General features: G+C 35.3%; 1 non-coding gene across 1 annotated transcript; it reads left to right on the top strand.

Moving 5' to 3' along the window:
- Nucleotides 1-15,468: 15,468 nt before the first annotated feature.
- On the top strand, nt 15,469-15,574 carry LOC122123939. The gene has a single exon (XR_006150467.1). It is a non-coding gene; the product is annotated as a U6 spliceosomal RNA (small nuclear RNA).
- The last annotated feature ends 8,455 nt before the right edge of the window (nt 15,575-24,029 follow it).

Below are 24,029 nucleotides of genomic sequence, written 5' to 3'. Positions count from 1 at the left end.
TATTTGTACAAAGGAGTTGCCATTCACTGAAACAGTTTATGAATATAGTGTCACCCCTTTCAACATTCTCATCCACCCCTCCCAATCAACCCAGTCTTTACTTATCTCAATATTATGTTCTGTATGGAATTACTTGCCATTTAACAAAACATTTTATGTATACAATTCACCTGGAATTGTGTTACCACTTCAACATCTTCACCCCCATTTCACACTACCCATTGCTATGTATATTTCAATTCTGGGAAGTATGCAATGGGTTCTTGCCTGTATTCTATCCTTTTCAATTTCCTACCCCTCTCACCTTGCCCCACACTGTCCTCTCTTGTAATACACATTTACTGGTATTTATTTTGTTGGGTTTTCACTTAATCTTTGAAGAGAACTATACTATTTTCATTTTCCATGGGCTCTGACACTTCAGATAATTCATTTACCTCTTTGCATATCAGCCAGTATGTTTACTTTTACATTTATACACACACACACACACACACACACACACACACACACACATATATATATATATATATATATACACACACACACACACACACACACACACACACACACGCACCTTCTGTCTACCAAAAATAAGGAAATTCATACAACCTAATTTTCTCTGGGTCCAGTTAATTTCACTTAATATGATTATTTCTAAGTCTTTCATTTTCCTTAAGAATGGTGCAATAAGGGCTGGGAAGGTGTCTTAATGGTAGAGCGCTTGCCTTGCATGCATGAGGCCCTGGGTTTGATTTCTCAGCACCACATAAGCAAAAAGAAAAAAGCCGGAAGTGCACTGTCGCTCAAGTGGTTGAGCGCTAGCCTTGAGCTGAAGAGCTAAGGGACAGCGCCGGGGTCCCAGAGCTCAGGCCCCACGAATGGACCGCTCCCCTCCAAAAAAAGAATGGTGCAATATTATTCTTTCTGATTGATGAATAAAATTTGATTATGTATGTATATATACATACATACTTGTAAATAGGGATCAATAAAATTATATATATATATAATTCATATACACACACGCACACAATTCTTGATCCCTTTTGCAGTGAGAGACATCTGGGCTGATTCCATATGTTGGCTACAGAAAATAATGCAACAGTGAACATGATTGTGCTGGCACCTTCAGTGTGGTCTTGTTTCTGCTCTATTGGATAAATGCCAATAAGTGGAATTGCTGGATCATAGGGAGCTCTCTATTCAGTTTTGTGAGCAACCTCCATAGTGTTTTCCAAAGTCGTTGAACAAGATTACATTTCCACCAACAATGTAATAGAATTTCCTTTGGACCACTTCCCTATCAATATCTGTAATTGTTCGTTTTTTCATAATGGCATTGTAACAAAGGTGAGAAGAATCTCAGTGTTGTTTGGATTTGCATTTCTTTCATGGAGAGAGATATGTCTATTTGTCATTGTTACTTTTCTTCTAAGAAGTTCTCTTTAAGTCACTATCCCATATATTAATTGGGCTCTTGTTTATTTGAGGGTTTATTTGATCTGTAAATATGGGTTAGTTATGTAAACCCTTGTCTAATGCTTAGTAAGTAAAAATCTTCTTCCATTCTGTTCTCTTTCTATATACCCTGCTAACATTTTTCTTTGCCATGAAAAAACTCTTCAGTATGATGCAACTCTACTCACCCAGAAAAAACCATTCATAAGGAAATGGAAAGACTTGGAACAAACCTATATTAAGTGAAGAAAGTCAGACTCAAAGAAATATAGGTTGCCTGATTTCCCTAATTTGTTGTATTAGAATGTGCCTCTAATTATACAACTTAAAACACTTGGATGGTAAAAGAGAAAACATTTCATTTGGACATGATAAATTACATGGGATTCTAAATATTTATACAGTGAGATCAAAGGATGATGCCCTTTGGAGAGGATCACAAAGGCTCAATAGCTATATGAATATTATCATATAAAATAATGTTCATCAAATTGATCTCCAAGAAATGATAATGAGAGTTTTTTATTATTTTGCTTTTTCCATCTGAATTCGGATGCTGTTTTTTGTTTTAATTTCTGCACCTTTGGTCTTATATGAAAGTTTGGAAAGGGCAAGGGGAAACACAGAAATGGTGGGACAAAGGGTGAACAAATGTAGCAGTGCCACTCAATAGACACTACCTTGTAAATGAATGATACAACTTATGGGGAAGGGAGGTTGAAAGGGAAAAACTGGGAGAACATGAGGGAAGAGGTGACACTGTTGAAAAAGAAATGTGCTCATCATTTGACTTATGTAATTGGATCCCTTCTGTACATCATCTTTACAAATTAAAAATGGACCTCATAAACAGACCAGAGTAGTTATATTAATTAGATAAAATTTGCTTTAAATTAAAATTGGTATAAAAGTAAAAAGAGACTAAAAAGGACATTCAAAGTTGATGAAGGAAAGTCTCCATCAGGGGGATATAACAATGCTAAATATCAATGCCCTGAATCCTAGATCTCTCAAATTTATCAGACAAATACTACTTGTCCAAAAAATATGCATACATCCAAATGCATTGTTGGTTGCTTGAACACGTCATTCTTACCTCTGGACAGGCCATCCAGGTCAAAATCTAGCAAAAAAAATCAAAACCAAATACCTGGTTTGACAAGCTATACCTAACAGCTCATGGAACGTTCTCCAAAATATATTATATCTTAGATCACAAAGAAAATCTGTGAAAATTCAAAAATAAAAATGAAATTACTCCTTGTATCCTGTCAGACCACAATAAGACCAAATTAGACCTCAACATCAAAAGGCACCACAAAAAATTCTGAAACTCACAGAGACTGAATAACACATTGCTAAATCATCAGTGAGTCACTGAAGACATATGGAGGGAAGTTCCAACGTTTATGGAATTTAGTGGAAGTGAACAGACAAAATAGTACCTCCTCTGGGACACAAGAACACAGGCAATACTCAGGAAAATTTATAGCTTTGACTATGTACTTCAACAAATTAGAACAATCTTAAATCAGCACTAATAATGCACCACTAGGTCCTTGAAAAACAGGAACAAGCCAATTCAAAAACTGTTAAATAGAAATCATACAAATTAGATTAAAGAAATAAATGAATTAGAGTCTCAGAAAAAAAATACAATCATAATTGACTTCTAATTACTAGTAGCTCAAAAATTCGCCCAATGAATGTAAATGTAGCTATTTTCAGAGATAGACTCAACCAGCTCAAACCAGTGAACAAAACACACTCATATGATTCTAAGAAACAATATTTTGTTTGCCTTTTTAAAATAAATTTATTCTGTTATTAAGTTGATTTATAGAGGGATTACAATTACATGTGTCAGGTGATGAGTACATTTCTTTCTATGAAATGTCTTCTGTTCCCTCATATTTTCCCATTCCCTCCCTTCTTTCCCCACCCATGTGTTAAATAGTTCACTTTCATCAATGTTCAAGGAACTCCACTGCTTCATTTTTTTCACCCTTTCCCTAAAGCTCTGTGCCCACCCCCACCTTCCTGAAGACGTAGAATGAATATACCATGTATAAGGTAAAGAAGACAGAATCATCTCAAACTATAAATAACAACTACATACACTAAACAAAAAATGGAGTCTTCTGTTTCCATACCTCATAGTTTGTTTCAGGATGTTTATGATGTTACATAAATGTAATTGTTTTTATAATAAGTCAATTCAGGGATTAAGGTGTGATAAACTTATAATTTTCTTTCTATTTAGTAATGCTTTTATTTTACATTAATGTTGTAAATAACACAATTCAAATCTTAGTGATATTAGAAGGTTCAGATTTAAAGTTAAATATTCAAAAGGTCTAATAGTTCCATTTTGGCAACCAAACTGAAAATCAGGCATGTTTTATCCGCAGAAATGTCATTATTTCATATGCAAAAAGTAATTTTACCTACATTTTCTCTTATATGTTAACATATTATCTGCTAATCAGAGAGATACAAAAAGATTTTTAATTATGATATGAAAAATGCATCGACATGAATGAATGAAATCAACGAGTAGATGGCCCATAGCGGGGTGGTTCTGTTTTATATTTTCATTATTTTGAATGATCTGATGTTTTTTGTATGTGTGGAATTATGAATGTATTTTATATCTGGACAAGAAAGTTTGATTAATAGATCATCTGATACCCAATGTCTGGAACCTAACTTGAGTCAGAGTGGTAAGTATGTGTGTGTGTGTGTGTGTATGTGAGTGTGTGTGTGTGTGTGTGTGTGTGTGTGTGTGTGTGTGTGTGTGTATGTGTGTGGGTGTGGGTGTCTCTCTGTCTGCCTGCAAGTCTGGATTTAGAAGGAAGTATCTTATTTCCCTGAGGATATATACTTAATTCTATTAGGTATACTCCATTAATGACAGCAGATAAAGTTAATTAACATTTTGTGTTAATTAACATATTTATGTTCCTATGATTGCATGAACAAACTAAAAATTATGTTTGGGGTATGAGTTTTGTAAAAGGTCAGCTGAAAGTATAAACATTTGGAGTCTTGAGAAAGATATCAATGCCAATCATTTCAGTGTAGATAAATTTTGACAACACTTGCAGTGATAGGTAATCCTATATCAAAATTCAATATTTATTGATTTTTCCATAGCTACATTATTCTATAAATTTGTAGGAAAACAAGTTAAATTATGGAATCATAAAAGTAATGTGATAATTTATTGCAAACAGTTTTACAGTTAGGTCCTGATTGTAAGCGCTAGGATCAACAGAATAAAAAAACACAATATACAACATGGAGTTAGATATTTTATAATGAAGCATATTTTAATGTACTCTACATTGTTAGAAAGACTAGAACGTTGGGTTAGCTTTATAACCTACCAAAATAAGTGATATTGTCAATTTATTAAGCAGAAAGGCTTACCTTACTCAGATTTACAAGATTGAATATTTCAGTGTATGTTCAGCTGGTTTTATTGCTTTGGGGGCCAGTGCCAAGAGAATGTCAAAGAGAAATGTTTTTTACGTAGAATGATTAAAAGATAAAAGAAGAAAGAAGATGAGAGTCTATTTTCTCATGTGTTTCACTCTGAAGAACTTAATCTCCAGAAGAACTCCACAGTCTGGGAGGAATTGGAATGTCATTTCGCTTAAACACATAGGTCTTCCTGGGGTATTCTAAAATGAAGTGGCAACATCTTCACCAATGATAATAACTTGTCCAGGGGTGGAAGCCACTAGATATTTCTATAAACTCTAATCAGATCTCAGCAGACTAAATATTTTATGGAATTTGTATTAAAATATTTTCTTGCAAACTAACTGGGTCTTCATAATGTGTATCTGTGTGTTTATATGTGTGTGTTTGAATAAACTATTAAAACAATGTGGCAGATAAAAGTATTAGTATGGTCTTTTGTTTTTCTTCTCATACTATGAAAGCCTGTCACAATTCCCAATCAAATCCCATCCAAGATTCAAACATTAATGCTGTCCCCAAATTTCTTTATGTTAACCTAAGTACATCCATCTCATTTCAGATGGCCATGGTATAGGAAAATTTTATGTCTTCCACTTACCTTGTCACCAAGGAAACAACGTACAATATTTCTTTTAAAAAATACCTAGATTGTAGAACATCTTAGCCAGAAAATTGAAGGAGTATACATTATAGGATTTAATTTAAATATTTAGTCACATAAATGGATATTCTTTATCCCCAACTCAGAGCCCTTTTAAACTACATAATTGCACAACTCATCTATTACCATCTTCCATGAAGACAGTACTTGCTGTAAACAAACCGGATGTGGCGAACAAATTAACAAGTACACCATTGTTACATGCTGCTGTTCTAAAGCATGGAAGTGAAAGAGCATTTAATGCCTGTGAAGAACTGGTTCTAAGAATTATGGAAAGTGATTACTTTGCACCATAAATAGAAAAATCCACAGATGTTTCAAGTTGTGTTTTGTTGTTGGCATTTGTGAGATATATTTTGGAAAGCACAATGAATGAAAGCCTGCTATTTTGTAAAACTTTGGTGGCTGACACATTTACTGAAATGTTTCAAATGAGAAGACAGACAATAGTGTGGGTAAGATGTGGTATGCAGCTTTAAATCCAGACAAGCAAAACAAAAATGGGAAATTTTTTCCTTAACAAATGCTTTCTGATTATATTGTGCTATACACTATACTGTTGAAATAATCATTTCTTTGGAAAAGTAAGGAGAAAACACTGTCACCTGTTGAATTTCTTTTTAAACTTAATCTTAAATGTCAAGGTCAAAGAAATTTAAATGCCTTAAGAAAATATTATCAAGTATTACTTTCATTTTTGATAAAAAGTTAAGACAAACTGACAGACTGTTAGTCCATTAAGATTTATAAGTTTCCTGCTATATATTTCCAATTGTTCATCTTTTTTGGGGGGTGATATATATATAGATTTTAGAATGGCAACCTGGTCTTAACCATTCCCCACAAAATTTATGCTGTCATAGAATCAGAGAGTTTTTGTTGCTGTTGTTGTTGTTTTGTTTTGTTTAATTGGTTGGTCGTGGGGCTTGAACTCTGGGCCTCGGCGCTGGTCCTACACTCTTCAGCTCAAGGTGAGCACTCTACTGCTTGAGTCCCAGCGCCACTTCTGGTTTTCTAGTGGCTTATTGGAGATAAGAGTCTCAGTTGTTTAAGGATACAGGTGGACCTGTTGCAACAATGAGAGGTACAAGTTGTCATGTCCAAAACGAGCTTTACAACATTGGTGTGCGGGGGGAGGGGAGGGCGGAAGGGGGCAAGGAGAAGGATTGGGATTGGGGGAGAGGGGGGAGGCTGGGAAGGGATGCGAAGGGTAAACCAAAGGAGGAGGCTGCAATGCTTGGTAAGAAATGTACGCATTATCCTGCCCATGTAATTGTAACCCCTCTGTACAGTATGTTCACAAATTAAATTAAATTAAATTAAAAAAAATAAAAAAATAAATCAAAAATCAAAAAAAAAAAAAAGAGTCTCACAGAGTTTCCTGCCTGGGCTGTCTTTGAACTGAGATCTCAGCCTCCTGAGTAGCTAGGATTACAAGCATGAGCCTCTGGTGCCCAGCCAGAGAATTTTATTTTATTAAATTAAGACAATAGTAGGCTTATTTTATGCCAACACAAAATATAAACACCAATGACATTTTTCCCTAAAAAAAAAAAAACTCATAAAAAAATCATGAGATTCAGGGGAAGACGGCAGAGGAGAAGCTGAAGGCTAAACAAGCTCTCCCATAGAAAGCATTATAGTATTCCAGTGAACAGTCTTAGGCTACAGAGTCACACCAAGTGTGTCATCTCAATACAGAGAGTTTGCACAGAGGGATAATCCAAGCAAGGAAACAGATCTGAACACATGCGGCTAGCCATGGCTGCAGTGTCAGAGTTGGTAGCAGAGACACTCGTATCAGCCATAACTACAGAGAGAATCTGGGACAAAGGCGCCAGATGTGGTGGGCAAGCAGATTCTACCCAACACAAGCAAGAACTGACAAGGAGCAGATATCTTCATCCTGCAGATCACAGACCAGAAACTGCCCAGGAACAAGACTCTGGCATGAGTAGAACCCTGATCTCCTCATTCCTTCTCAGGGAGCAGAGGAGGGAAGGACGCCCCCTACCACTGGACGCCTCCTACCACTGGAGATCTCTGTCTTTGATACTAACAAAGGCCAGGCTGAGCAACTAGCTCCAACTCAGGCCTTGGAAGAAAACAAAAGAGTAGTTTAGCAGGTCACAGGAACCTTCCCTGACCTGCCAGGCTCAGTTCCACCCAGGGGAAAGTCAACCAACCCAGACAGATTAAAATCTGCCCCCTGAAGAGTGACTTTCATCACTGTGTAAACAGAGCCAGAGGTTGCCCCTCCCTACAGCAGCCTAGACAAACAATTAAAACTCAGTAAACATAAACCCTTAGAATGGCTCCAAACTGGGCTCTCTGAGAGTCTCAAGAGCTAGCCCAGCAAGGAAAAGCTACTGATTGCTGAAAGGCCTCAACTCTACCCATAACCTAGTCTCATCACAGCAACTCCAAACTAGAGGAAACTCCCATCTCCCTCTTTTGGGATACTCAAAGCAAATCTACCTCCCACTGAACTAGCCTGGGAGGAGGATCACAAAACAATGGGTTAGGTAAACCATTTTTCTTCCTGCTCAAACAAAGTGACTTAAGAAAACAATCAAGCCAAAGGAAAACCAAACACCACAAGGAGACCAGAGACTCCACCAAGAGACTGGTTATGGACACGGGAGATACACAATCGTCCCATTGCCCCCATCCCCCCCCAAAAAAAATCAAAGAACTCTTTTTTAAATTTAATTTTATTTTTTATTGTGAGAATACAGTACAGAGGAGTTACAATTACATGGGCAAGATAACGAGTATATTTCTTATCAAGCATTTTTGCCTCCTTGTTGTTTCCCCTTCCCATCCCTTCCCATACTTCTCCCTTCCCCCTGTCCGGTCCTCCCCCACCCCCCACCAAAGTTGTTAAGTTAGTTTTTCGACATAATGAATTGTACATCTCATTGTTGCAATCAAAGAACTCTTATTTGAACCTTTTTAAAAATTTTTATTTTTTAAAATTGTTTTCTATTAATCTTATTTTCCTCCCATAATGTTTATTTTAGGTGCATACATGTGTGTGTGTGTGTGTGTGTGTGTGTGTGCTTTTTTTATCTCCTCTGTCCCTCAGCTCTTCAGCTCAAGGTTAGCGCTCTACCACTTGAGCCACAGCGCCGCTTCCGGCTTTATTCTTATGTGGTGCTGAGGAATCGAACCCACGTCCTCGAGCATGCAAGGCAAGTGCTCTACCACTGAGCCACCTTCCCAGCCGCCAAGTAACTAATTTTAAGAATTTTTATTTTTTAGTTTTCATTTCTCCTTACAATCTATCCCTTTTCTCATCTTATCCTTTTCTTCTCTCAATATCATTTGTTTAAACTTACATAATTTTTAAGTCTTTCACTACTTAAATTTAAATTTTGTTTTTTCCATTTTTTCTTGTTTTTTTTTTTTTGTAATCTCTCTCCTATCATTCTATCCAAACCATTTCCCTCTCTAAGATTAGGACTTGGTTAAATACCACATTTTCTCGATTCATCCATCTACTGAGAGGCATCTGGGTTGATTCCATATCTTAGCTATGGTAAATAAAGTTGCAATATATATAGTTGTGTTGGTAGCATTAGTATGGTCTTGTTTGTGATCATTTGGGTAAATGCTCAAAAAGTAGATTGCTGGGTCATAGGGAAGTTCTAGGTGGAATCTTTTGAGGAACCTCCATACTCCTCCAAAGTGATTGAACAAGTTTCACTCCCACCAACAATGCAGTAAGGTTCCCTTCTGGCCACATCCCCTCAACGATCTGTTGTTATTAGAGTTCTCGATTATAGCCATTCTAAATGGGGTGAGATGGTATCTCAATGTTGTTTTGATTTGCTTTTCTTTTATGGATTGGGAGGTTGAGCAATTCTTCATGTGTCTATTGGCCTTCCTTCTTTCCTTTTCAGGGAAGTTTCTCTTGAAGTCTTTAGTCCACTTATTTACTGGGAAGTTGTTTCTTTTAGGATTTGTTGTTGGGGGATTTAATGTTTTGAGTTCCACATATATTTTAGATATGAGACCCTTGTCTATTGTATGGCTAGCGAAAATCTTCTCCCAATCCATGGGCTTTCTATTGATCTTGCTAGCTATGTCCTTTGCCATGCAGAAGCTCTGCAATTTCATACAATCCCATTTATCCAACCTTTCTTTGATTTGTTGTGTTTCTGGGTCTCTATTAAGAAAATTTCCGCCTCTACACAGGAGACCTATGGTATGTCCTACTCCATCCTGTAATGTATTCAGGGTGTCTGCTTTGACTCCGAGGTCTTTGATACATTTGGAGTTGATTCGGTACAGGATGATATATAAGGATATAGCTTTAGTTTTCTATGAGTGATTAACCAATTTTGCCAGCACTTTTACTGAAGAGGCTGTCTTTCTTCCATTCTATTTTTTATCTCCTTTATCAAAGATTCGGTGCCTATTGGTCTGTAGGCTCATTTCTGGATTTTCAATTCTATTCAATTGGTCCTGAGGTCTGTTCTTGTGCCAGTACCAAGCTGTTTTGTTTGCTAAGGCTTGGTAGCAGAGTTTGAAATTTGGTATTGATATTACTCCAGCACTGTTCTTTCTGTTAAGGATTGCTTATGCTACTCATTGCCTTTTATCATTCCATATGACTTTTTGGATTACCTCTTCTATTTCCTTGAAGAATGAGATTGAAATATTGATAGGTATTGCATTGAATTTGTAGATAGCCTTGGAAAATATTGCCATTTTCACGATCTTAATCCTTCCAATCCAGGATCAAGGGATTTTATTCACTTTCTACGTTCTGTTTTGATTTCCTTTTTTAGGTTTTGAAAGTTTTCATCATGGAGATCCTTTACTTCTTTGGTTAAGTTAATTCTTTGGTATTCTATTTTTTGGGGGGTTATTAAGAATGGAGTTGCTTTTCTGATTGCAGCCACGCTTTTCTAATTGTTGGCATACAGAAAAGCCACTGATTTTTGAGGGTTAATTTTATACCCTGATACATTGCCATAGTTTTGAATCAGCATGAGTAATTTGGGAGTGGAATCCATGGGATTCTTTAAATATAAGATCATGTCATCTTCAAAGAGGGAGAGTTTTACTTCATCTTTCCCTGTTTGGATCCCTTTTATGTTTTCATCTTTTCTTACTGCTGTAGCTAGGCATGTTAATAGTAAATTGAAGAGAAGTGGAGAGAGTGGACGTCCTTGTCTCGTTCCTGAGTTATAAGGAAATGTCTTTACTTTTTGACCATTAAGTATAATGCTGGCTGCAGGTTTGTCATATACAGTCTTTATTTTATTGTTAATGTTCCCTGGATTTCTAGTTTATCAAGAAACTTCATCATAAAGTGGTGTTAATTAATTGATTTGTGTATATTGAACCAGCTTTGCATCCCTGAATTGAATCCTGTTTGATCATGGTATGTAATTGTTTGGATGAATTGTTGAATTGTTTGGCCAAAATTTTGTTGAGATGTTTGGCATAAATGTTCATCAAAGTAATGGATGTATCATTTTCTTTTGTTGATGAGTTCCTGCCTGGTATTGGGATGAAGGTTATGATGGCTTCACAGATTTAGTTTGGTCGTGAACTTTCTCTTTCAATTTCCTTGAAGAGTTGGAGGAGTATTGGTATGAGCTCTGCTTTCAAGCCTTGTAGAATTCCGCTGTAAATCCATGTGGTCCTGGGCTTTTCTTAGACAGGAGATCTCTTACTGCTTTTTCTATTTCAATGCTTGATATGGGCCTGTTAAGATGGTTTAACTCATTTGCTCATTTTCAGTTGTTTTTGAGTTGAATCTGCTCACCCACTGTGTCTGGTGCCTCTGTGCTGGAGCCTCTCTGTTGTAGGTATGGTGGGGTGGCTATGACTGTCACCAAAGCTGCCTCAGCCATGGCTACAGCAACGGCACAAATGTGTTTCCTTCCCTGGATTTTCCCTCTCTAGCCAAACTCTGTACTTTGATGGCACACTTGGTGTGATACTCTAGCCTAGTACTGTTCGCTGGGACACTAAAACTGCTTTCTATGCGAGAGATTGTTTAGCCTACACTTTCTCCTTCACCATCTTCCCCACTTCTCATAAATATTTCCTTATTACAGGATTATTCTAGATTAGCTATTCTATGATTGATAATGGCCAAGATTGACAGAAAGATGAAGGAAAATTGTCTACACTTCCATGAGTTTCTGACTTCTGTTTCACAAAATGTTATAAAAGCTCTCCATGAGAAATCTAGCAGCTGCATTTCTAAATAGTCTTTGCGTGCTTACACTTTCTGATAATGTTTCAATTCAAGTACTTCTCCTTAGAGTCCCATACCATTCAATGATGCTGTATTAGATCTTTGTTACATCTTGAAGACAGCTCTTGGTGATTAAATTTGTGCTTTTCAAATTAGCTCTCGCAATTCCATCCGCAAAATGCAGACAAAAATTATCTGAAATAAATTTGTATCTGTTGATATTGAATATATTTTATTTTCCATTACAAACATAGAATGTAGTAAAAATTTTCACAGAAATTACACTGCACTAGGTTGTGGGCAGATTCTAATGAAAATAATATACTGTGTTTATGTAGAGAATTTGAGCTTCCAAAATTTTAGTATGCCTGTGCTCCTAAAACCAATACCTTACTTATATTGAGTGACAAATACAACTTGCTATAAGTACAGTTTTCCTTGTATGTTTTTAATATATATTTTATTGTAAAGATACTGTACAGAGAGGTTACAGTTACATAAATAAGGTAATGAGTACATTTTTATTGAGCATTTTTACAACCTCCTTTTTTTTCCCCTAATATTCCTTACCTTCACACATTCCCAACACCTCCGTCCATCCCCCTCTAATAGTATCTTGCAAATCTCATTGTTACAATGGGTTAACCTGTATCCTTTCCTTGTGTCTTAAATGAAGAAATGCTGGCTTGCTTCATGCTGATTCTACTTGTGTAGACACACTTAAAAACACTTTCCATGTCCAAAAGCACATAAATGAAATGCACATCATCTTTTGTCAGTTGGTATAATTGTGTTCTATACATTTATTGACAGGATACAAATTATTCTCAAATTTTAATACATAAAAAACTTTCTTTTTTTCTCATTTTCTGGCCAGGACATCGGCACAACCTAAGTCAGCATTTTTCACTTTAGACTTTTCATATGTGTTAGTTAAATTTTGACCTGTGCTCCAGTCTTCTGGGGCGTCACTCATCTGCTTAGGAATTGATGCTGGCTGTTGGAAAAGAGCCAAAGTAAGGATGCCATTTAAAGCCTTATAACTTTATTCTTAACAAGGATATTGTCTACTAATTTGGCTGTTGAGAGTGTCTACAAGAGCAAGCATTCCATGGGGAGCAGGGAGATACCATATGACCTATACTTTTTGAGATTTCCGAGTGACCTGCTATCACTTGCACTGCGATTTTTCAAGTCGAATATCTCTAAACCTACCAGTTGGAAGATATAAGAGGAGTGGTAAAAGAACTCTTAGAGACAAATACATCTTCAACACATTTGTTTCCAAGCATTCTGTCTAAGGCATATTCAACAATTAGTGAAACTTGTGTTGGCTATATATGTGTCTTTTTCCATTTGTGCATGTGTACATATGTGTACGTATGTGTGTATTTGTGTGTAGAGTAACATTCATGTTTACATATATGGGCCAATATACACATATATGCATATGTAAATAAATATACATATATAAATATATGTGTATATATATCAGGTGTTCAGTGATTTAATCTAGAGTTCCCAGCACATTGTCCTTATCACAAAGTGTACATGATAAACTGCTGCTCTAAGTATCTGTGCTATATGAGGGGTATGCTTTGTACTCACTTCCCTCATTACCTTGTTTTTCATCCCTGTGAACAACTTCATCCTACTTTCCATAGGATAGCTTTGTTTTTGTTACTTACTGATATTAAAAGAAAAAGGTTGTTTGTAAAAGAAAAAGAATTTTTAGGTCCCAGGCTAAAAGAATCTTAATAGTCTCAATGATTCGTATGAGATAAAATTTATAATAGTACTAAATGTGAAAAGGAATTCCTAGATCTGTTGTTTTGCCATTTAGAATGGCAAAGAATAATTTCACGTCACTGTTATAACTCTTAAAGAATGCAAGGGTAACTGATGGTCCCTATCATGTTCCCACAAAACCAGTGGACCCTGAAGGATAATAGTACATCAGCAGAAATTCTAAGTAGCAGACATGGAGCATGAAAGAGAAAGATCGGAAATGAGAGAGAGTGAAAGAGAGAGAAAAATATCATAATACTTAAAGTGCGTAACAGATAAACAAGAGGTGTATGAGAATATTCATATTGCTACCTTGAGACTCTACATATGCATTTCAAGGTATTTGATGTATGATATCTCATCAACATAAAATATAAAGTGATTTTGATAAAAAATAAAAATGCCTCAGAAGAAATTATAAATGCAAAAACATTCTTCACAGAAGCAAACTCTCAGAAATATTTCTTGACTTTGAAAAAGACGAATTAAATTTAGAAGTATGATTATTCAAAAAAATATAAAAATGTGTTCACATATTTCATTATAATACCCAAAGCAGAAAGCAAATATTGTTCAGATGATTTTTTAAATCACAGTTTCTCAGGTGCTGGGAAGGTGGCTCAGTGGTAGAGTTCTTGCCTTGCATGCATGAGGTCCTGGATTTCATTCCTCAGCATGACATAAGCAGAGAAAAATGAAAGTGGTGCTGTGTATCAAGTGATAGCGCTAACCTTGAACTGAAGAGCTGAGGGACAGTACCCAAGACCCAGAGTTCAAGCCCCACAACCAACAAAACCAAAGCAAAACAAAAAAACAAAAAACAAAACAAAACACTGTTTCTCAATTTTTTAGCCTCAATTCTGTAATACCACTACTTCAGCTTAGGGTTAAGATTTTTAGGCGTGGACATTTATCAACACTCCTGATTCAGACTCTACTTGATAAAATTTTTAATCAATATTTTGTTTTTAGTTTTGCTCTTTGTATTTTCACATCCACCTATGAAAAATGGTATGGGCATCCCAATAATATTCTCAAAGTACCTCTTCATCACGACTCACAAAAATTTGTATTATATTACAAGGAAAAAATGCTATAAATAAAGAAAACAATAATTAAATATTAATGATTACTAAAATAAAAAAAACAATTACCAGAGTTTTCAGTATTTGAATGTACATAGTAGATTTTACTATTTTCTCATATTCTTGTACATTTAAAACTGGATAAAGCTATGAGTAGCCTTTAAATTTACCCACTAAGATTACTATTTATAGTTCATTTCACCATTTGTATGTGGCTTATATCATTATTTGTTCATCACAAACATATAACGTAAGGGAGCCCTAAAGATTTAACCCGAACTGTGTACTTAAAATCTTAGCTCTTCACTCTGCTTCTTTACACAGTCTTTGCAACTTCTCATTAGTAAAGTTTCTATAAACTCTGAAATGAACATACTTACTAGTACATGCTAGCAGAAAAATTATATACTTCTTTGAAAAATTTTATGACCTGCCAAACAGCCTTAATTTTACCATATATAAGCAAATCCCAAAATGAAACATTTAGAACATTAAAACTTTTAACAAACCTTAACAATTGCTGCAATGAACATTATGACAGATGCCTTGTGTAGAATAATTGAATTCCTCTTCCTACACATCTCATGAACAACAAATATCTGGAATTATTTTGTTTTTGGCGTGTCAATCTTGACTTTATTCTTAAATGTGTGCTTATGTAAGAAATACATGGTTCTAAAATTTCACAATTCTTTTTAACTTACTTTTTGTTGAATTGTCTAGTTTAAGAAAATCAATTACACTTTATATATAAAAAATGTTCTGTGCTCAATTTGGCTGCACATACACTAAAATTGGAAAATACGGAGAAGATTAGCATGGTCCCTGAACAAGGATGACACGCAACTTAGTGAATCGTTCCATATTTTTACAACAACAGATCCTGGAAGGGATGTGGCCAGAAGGGAAGCCTACTGCATTCTTGGTGTGAGTGTACACTTGTACATCCACTTTGGAAAGCAGTTTGGAGGTTCCTCAAAAGACTCCACATAGAGCTCCCCTATTACACAGCAATCCCACTTTTGGGCATTCATCCAAATGATCACAAACAAGTCCATACTAAAACAACCAACACAACAATGTTTATTCTAGCATTATTTGCCATAGCTAAGATATGGAACCAACCCTGATGCCCCTCAGTAGAAGAATGGATCAAGAAAACGTTCTTTGTGTGTGTGTGTGTGTGTGTGTGTGTGTATGTGTGTGTGTGTGTGTGTGTGTGTGTGTGTGTGAATGTACACTTTCACAACCACTTTGGAAAGCAGTCTGGTGAGTCTTCAGAAAGCTAAATATTGACGTTCCTTATGGCCCACTCATACCACTTCTAGGCATCTATCCTGAACAAAAGTTACCAATATTCAAGAACACATGCACCTCCATGTTTATCACAGCACTGTTTACAATAGCCAGGATATGAAAACAACCCATATGTCCCACCAGAGATGAATGGATCCAAAAACTATAGTAACTGTACACAACGGAATATTTTCCAGTCAAGAGAAAGGACAAAATAATGGCATTAGCAGGGAAATCAATCAAGCTACAGGAAATCATGTTGAGTGAGCTAAGCCAAAAGCAAAGAGACAAACAGCACATGGTCTGCGTGATAAGTGGATGTTAAATCCAAAATGTAAGGTGATATGACAAAATTAACACTTAAGAAACCAAGAACTTCCACTCATCTGATTGAATCACTACTAAATAACCCCATTCTGCTGACCATATGTGCACACTGAAGTGAAACCAGGAAGACGACACAGAACTAGAGGGAATCAGGGAAAAACATACAACAGTTAGATCCATCAGCTGCACTGGACATTGACCAAAATGAACTAAGCAACTCAATGTCACTGAAGGGAAGGAGGGAACAAGTGGGAAAGAGGGAACAGCTGACACTATGCAAAACAAAAGAAATATACATATTTCAAAACAAAAGAAGTATACATATGGAAGAAATAACTATTGCAAAGCTCATAGAACTCATAAATGTTGTAGACCATGATAGACAATTTGCTCCATCAAAGTTAGAATGTGTTTGTGACTTTAACTAAGCATCACTATCCCACAATATTGTGAAATTTGGGAAATTATGTAACCACTTAATCACAATAAAAACATTTGAAAAAATGATGAAGGTGGAAAACTAAGTTGCTCTAAAAAACAAAAAAAGGAAAATGTTCTCTGTGTATATGTGTACATACACACACACATATATTTATTACATATATATACATATATATGTATATATATTTATTCTATACCTCCGTCAGAAAGAATGACATTGCCCAATTTGTTAGGAAATGGAAAGACTTGGAAAAAAAATTATATTAACTGATGTAAGCCAAGTCCAAAGAAACATAGGTCCCATGGTATCCCTTATTTGCAATAACTAGTATATGTCTGGGATAAGCAGAAAAGTTGAAAAGCTATGTGTATATGACTAGATAAGTTGATGTTAAGCTAAATGAACCCCGAGATAGAGACACAAGTGTTTTTTTTTTCTTTCTTGCTGTTGTTTCTCACATATTTATAATGTACGATGTGATTTTTTTTTACGTTCCTCCCCAACAGTATAACCCCCTTTTTCACTTTATTTGATGTTGGTGAATCTGCATCTTGTATATACACTTCTCTAATTTGGGGAGGGAAAGGGAAAAAAACAACATGCTTAAATAGGAATACAGTTTGACCCATTGTATAACAATAGATGCACAAGACATTATTTTGAAAAACGAACTTTATAATTTTGGCTGGGGACATTGTGTGGGGCTTGGGGGTGTGAGGAGTGTACTTGTGGAGGTGGAAGGGAAGGAATGGTGGGGAAAAAACAAAGGAGGAGGTAACAATGCTTGATAGGAAATGGATTTATTACTTTGATCATGTAACTATAACTACTCTGTACAGTATTTTTACAACAAAAATGTTTTGAGATGCAAGAGTTTATTTTGCCTATTTTACCTATATAATATCATTAACAATGAAATTACTGCAAAATACTGATTGAAGATATTTTGTAAAAGTGATTGTGTGTGCATTCCTGCGTGTTGGCATGCTCAGAATTTGAAATCAGGGTTTCAAGTTCTCGCTACGTCTTTCTCTCTAGATTGGTGAGTTACTATATGAGTTACATCTCCATTCCTGGCCCTTTGCTAGTTCATTAAAATTTTTGAAAAATAATCTCATGAATATATTTTGCCCTGATTGGCTTCCAAATGTTATCCACAGATCTCAGGCTCCTGATTAGGTATTCCAATTAGTTAGGATTACAGGTGTAACAAACCAGCACAAGGCTTTCAGAATAATTTTAATAGTAGAAGAAAATTTACTTCACAGGGGCCTGTTTTATCATCTCCTAATTTTAAAGCATATTGGAGTGATTATATGTGAATTTTTTCATTCATGAATTCTTAAAATACAGTAAGTGATGATATTTAAAATATTTAGTACTTTTAAAAAACGATACTGGAACTATGGGACAGAAGAAATTTGCCTCTCTTCAGACAATAATTTATAAGCACAGCTCTGTGCATGATAACCCAATGTCACCAACACAGTCTGTGTTGAAGACAAAATGTAACAGAAAAAAATCACCATGGGCAATAATTGCTATGCTATTATTCCTTGGACAGTATGAATATTGAATTGAGAGTATCAGAGAATGGAGAGAATTTATCTACTTTTTGTGTATTGCTGAAAGACTTCTGGAAAATTTGACTCATTTCCTTCCACACTGTGTGTCTTGGGCCATGCACTTACTGCCTTTAATTACAATTTTTCCCAACACTGAAATGGTAATAACATTAGCATTATAACAAATGTTTTCTTAAGAATTAAAGGTTCTTAGAATGATGAACTCTTTCTCATTCTTGTAGAGGCATTATCAGATGAGAAGAACTGTATTTTTTTGTTTGCTTACTTCCATTTATTCTTCAGATTGAAATCTGAACTACTTAAGACTGAAAGAAACCAAAATTAGACATGCAGGCTTTGGAAAGAGCAATCAATGTAAAATAAATAAAATACATATAGCTATGTAACATGTCTAACTAAATTGTTATACAGTCTCAATCATAAACAGAAAATAATTTAAGCAATATCATGTTATTGAAAATTGAAAACTGTTAGGAGTTGCTTAATGTTTTCCTTTTTACTACCTTGAATTAATTATTTTTGTATAGAGAGATTAAAGGTGAGATTAACCAGAAACTTGATTAAAAATGGACAAAAATTCGAATAGACCTGTTTTCCATAAACCCCTCTATATCACCAGTGGGTTTACACAGTTGTCCTTAATACAACTTCTGTGCTGGCTTAATGCTTTGTGAGCAGAAGTCATTAGAGAAATGTAATTCAAAATTACTATGATACTACTTTATAACTATTATTACTTTTATCAAAAAAAAATCAAAGGAACCAGGTGTGGTGGTAAAGGTTTGTAATTTCAAGCATTTAGGAGGTTGGATTTCAGTCTTAAGCCGGTCTGGGGTACTGAAGATAGTAAAAACTTGGCCTTTATTACCTTTTAAATAAAAGGTAATAATGTTGGTGAGAGTGTGAAGAAAAGGAAATTTTCAACACTTTTGGTCAAAATACAGGTTAGTATTCTCCTTGTAGAAAGTAGTATGCAGTTTTCTAAAGAAATCATAGTTGAAATATCATCTGACCCACCAATCATGTGATTATTTCTCTCTGGGTAACTCGAAAATATATCTGTAGTTCATTGTTATTCACACTATTCACAACAACAGCCAAGATATACATCGAAGTTCAGTGTTCAAATATACTAATAAACAACTGTGGTATATGCACAAATATCTCTTTGTTTCATCTTTAAAATAACAACAGACTTCTCCCATTAGCCACAACTTACAATGACCTGAAAGATGTTTTCGAAATGAAGAAAAATGTTATGTTCTGATCTTTGTAAACACAAACACATACACACACACACACACACACACACACACACACACACACACACACACACAACAAACCATCCTCAAATAGTAAGACAGAATTTTTTTAAAAAAAAGTGAAGCAAAGTGGAACTTCTGGGGCATTTAGTTTACAATGCATAATATACTAGATATACATTACCACCAGGTATAGAGTTGTAATGTACAACATGAGGATACAGGGGACAACATTGGCCTTACATAGGAATATAGCTAAGTAAGTAGGAGTTGTTCTTCCTAGTAGTGGTTACTCTTTTAGTTGTTCTTCCTTCAATAATGGAAGAGATGAATGTAATTCTTTAAGTATACCTGCTAATTTTCAGAAATAATAACAACCAATATAGCAATAATATTGTACGGTCAACATAGAACAAAATGTCAATTTAAAATACATGAGATTATCTTTGATGTAAACTAATTATTACAAATAAGGGAAACCATGGGACCTATGTTTCTTTAAGTCTGGATTACTTCACTTAATATGATTTTTTCAAAGATCTTCCATTTCCTTACAAATGAGGTGGTCACATTCTTTGTGATGCAAGCATATTTTTCCACGTGTGTTTATCTGTACGTGTGTGTGTGTGTGTGTGTGTGTGTGTGTGTGTGTGTCATTTTTGGTAAATATTACTGTGATACACAGTAGTAGCTTTACTGTGGCCTTGTTTGTGATCACCTGGTTATATGGTCAGAAGTGGGATTACTGGGTAATAGGGGAGCATTATTGTGTACCTCAAGGATAATCTTAGTAGATGAGCAGAATAGCTCAATAGCTATGTACATATGATCGTATAAGGTGATTCCAAGTGAAATGAACTCCAAGACATGTTCTTTGTTGTTGTTGTTCTTAATGTATTATGTGATTTCTTTTTATCCTTTTGTGTTTTTCCCACCTATGGTTAATTCCCTGTAGTCACTGTATTGGATTTTGATACCCTGGGTATTTTAAATATGTTGATCTGAACTAGGGAAACGGAAAGGAAAATAAAACAAAATGGTGAGACAAAGGACAAAGGGGGAACTTATGCAACAGTAGTACTCACAAGAAAATATGTTGTAAATAATCTGGGCGGGGGGACGTCAGGAATGAAGAGGGAGAAAAATAGGGGAATGGATAACAAGTTAGAAAAAAAATTAATTACCTTACTTATGTAACGATATCCCACCTGTACATTACCTTGACAATAAAATTTAAATAAAAAATAAAATAAAATATATGAGAGCAACAATACAGGAGATGGGAGTGGGGGAAATACTGTAGTATCATAGAGTAGAACATCTATGGAATGCAGTAATTTTACATTAATATAGCAAGTAATAAACTAGCATACAGATTTTCAGCCTCATGTCAGTCATTAAAAAGGGAAAACAAAAATGCACAATCAGCAAACCAATAGAAATAAAATAGAAAACTAAGCAATTAAGATGAAGAGATGACTTGGACCAAGAATAACAAATGACACAATTAGGAAACAAATAACAAGCTGTGGGCTGGCAAAGTGGCTCAGTGGTAGAGTACTTGCCTTGCATGCCTAAGGCCCTGGGTTTGATTCCTCAGCACCACATAATCAAAGAGGAAAAAAACCAGAAGTGGTGCTGTGTCTCAAGTGGTAGAGCACTAGCCTTGAGATGAAATGCTGAGGCACAGCGCCCAGGCCCAGAGTTCAGGTCCAGAGTTCAGGCCCCACGATCAGACCCAAAAAATAAAATAAAAAAAATAACAAGCTGTTAAGTTTAAAAATGATCACCCTTAATTCTAATGACTTGTTTACATCACAATTTGTTAGAAGTATAATTCAAATCACGGATTAATAGCATATCATTTTAATAATAGTTTACTTATTATTGATTTCTTAATATTGAATGTTTAATATATAACTTTAATTTCAGCAGCTATAGAAAAGAAGAAAGTGAAAATAATTTTAATAATATATTTATGAATTGTAAAATTGAGAAGCATTAGAATTTAAACAATAACATCATTATTGCTTCATTTCTGTGTTTTAATGTAATAATTCAAAGTGTATTCCACACTTAGCACTCATCTTAACATCAAATAATAAATTATTGCACATGACAATTGGTATTAGTTGGAAGGGTTCAGCACTGTGGTAAAATTCACACTGGTACACGAGGGTATGACCCCTCTCATATAGCTTAAATTATGGAAATTTGATTTCTACATGCATGTTAAATTCTTGCCTAGGTGACATCTATAAAATTATTTTCAATTATATACACGATTACTATTTCAGATGATTCTTAAAAGTCATATTCATTAATTGAATTTTTATTATTTCATACCAAATAAATGTTTACAGAGAGACTGAATTTTTGAGTAGATGATGGTGTATGTGTGCCAGATTATACATATTAAGGCTTATTTTATATTCTTGACATTGTTTCTAGAGTTGGATTTATTTGTCCATTACCGGTTAAGTGTATTACATTGGATATATAAAAGTAAAGTGAATGTTTATTCCATTAATCCTTTGTCTAATCCCAATATAAATTATCCATCTGTTTGAAGTAATGAAAATAACAACAGATAAAAGCAAGATAAATGAGTCTGTAGTAGACAAGTATTTACACCGTTATTTTGAAAGTTGGTCGTCTTTTACACAACAGAATGTTCTTGGGAATATGTGCTCCAGGCTGGCCACAACTGAAGAATATTATGGTTTGATCTATCATAAGAGAAGGAAGGAAGGGGAAGCTTCCTTCCAAATGTCTGATCCCAGGAATGTGATCTGCTTTATGGTTTCTACTTGGAAATGAACATTTTTCAGAGTCAACCTTGAAAAGCCATTTTGATAGACGACTTCTGTAAGTGGTTAGAAAGCATTACTGATGACTTTGCAAGGATGCCTGATTGCCTCATTTTGAGACAATTAACAGGAATTTAATCAGTTGTTCTTTGTATCTTTATGAGAAAAATCCATTGACTTTAGGCGAGGGGATCACAGGGGCCCAAAGAAACTACTACCTCGAATAGTAATCCTAGACATCTTAAACAAAACACACACACACACACACACACACACACTCCAGTAAGCACAGCCAAGCAGGGTTGCTATCACAGCCTACATAAAGTCAGGCAAACAACAGAAGATGAGAGTCATTTAGCTGATAACTAATATATTTTTTTATGAGGCAGACTCACATGAGACTCCAGAGAGAGAATCAGAAAGACTGATCAGAGAGACTAAATTTGGTCACACAAAGATTGGAAAGTAGAATTCCTTGTAGAACAAATAAATCATAAAATGCTTGTGCATGTAAGAACAAGATAGAAGACCAAATTCCAGAAATGCATATTTTCTTAAAAGTCAGCTTAATGAATTATCAGTGCAAATCTTTAAATTCTTAAGTATTTGACCACATGTGGGAGAAGGTTGAAAAGAAAGAAAATTTCATCACTTTATTAGAAAGTCTAATATAACATTAAGAAGTAATCAAGCACAGATTTGTAATAAAAAGAGAAAACAATTATTCCAAAATAGGGTTTCATTTCTTTTGATGTAAACGTTCTTAAATTAGGTGCTAGCAATTACCATACAATTGATCCAGTCCCCCAGCTGAGTTGATATTGGCTGCAGTATTACCACATGAAGGAAAAGAGAAAATTTACTAATGTCTGATGAAATGAGGTAAAGGTGAAGTGTTCTAATAGTAATATCTGAGGTTTAGACACAAGTGAAGAGGTGGATTTTCTTTTCTAAAAATCCCCCATTTTTATCTCGTGCCAGTGGCTCACAGCTGTATCCTAGCTACTCAGGAAGCTGAGATCTAAGGACTACGGTTCAAAGCCAGCCTGGGCAAGAAAGACCCTGAAACTATTATTTCCATTTAACCATCAAAAAACCAGAAGTGGCACTGTCGCTCAAGTGGTAAAGCACTCACCTTGAGTTGAAGAGTTCAGGGACAGTGCCCAAGTCCAGACTTCAAGCCCCTCGAACAGCAACAACAAAAAATCTCCCTTTCATGGATTACCTACATCTCTTCCTAACATTCAACAAAGGAGCCATTTTATCACCCACTACATTTAAGTCCTAATCTAGCTACTGCAAATAGATTGATTTGGTATCTTATATAAAACGGTTCATATTTGCGGAAACAAATACCAGGAGTGGTAACTTTTTTCCAGTCCTTGAACTCTGGGCCTGAGCCCTGAACATGGTTATGCTGGTAGCTTTCATGTGAGCTAGTTTGTTATTTATTGGATTACTGCCCATGAGGGGAATTACTGGGTCTTAAGGGAGATCTATATTTACTCTTTCAGGAAACTCCTTACTGCATTCCACAGTGGTTGAACATGTTTAATTTCCCACCAACAGTGTAATAGAGTTCCCAATTGGCTACATCCATGC

Source organism: Dipodomys spectabilis, unplaced genomic scaffold, assembly GCF_019054845.1.
Source record: "Dipodomys spectabilis isolate Male_0828 unplaced genomic scaffold, ASM1905484v1 ptg000232l, whole genome shotgun sequence".
NCBI classification, from domain to species: domain Eukaryota; kingdom Metazoa; phylum Chordata; class Mammalia; order Rodentia; family Heteromyidae; genus Dipodomys; species Dipodomys spectabilis.
The sequence above is the reverse complement of the archived record's forward strand: the minus strand, read 5'-3'. Positions and strand labels throughout refer to the sequence as shown.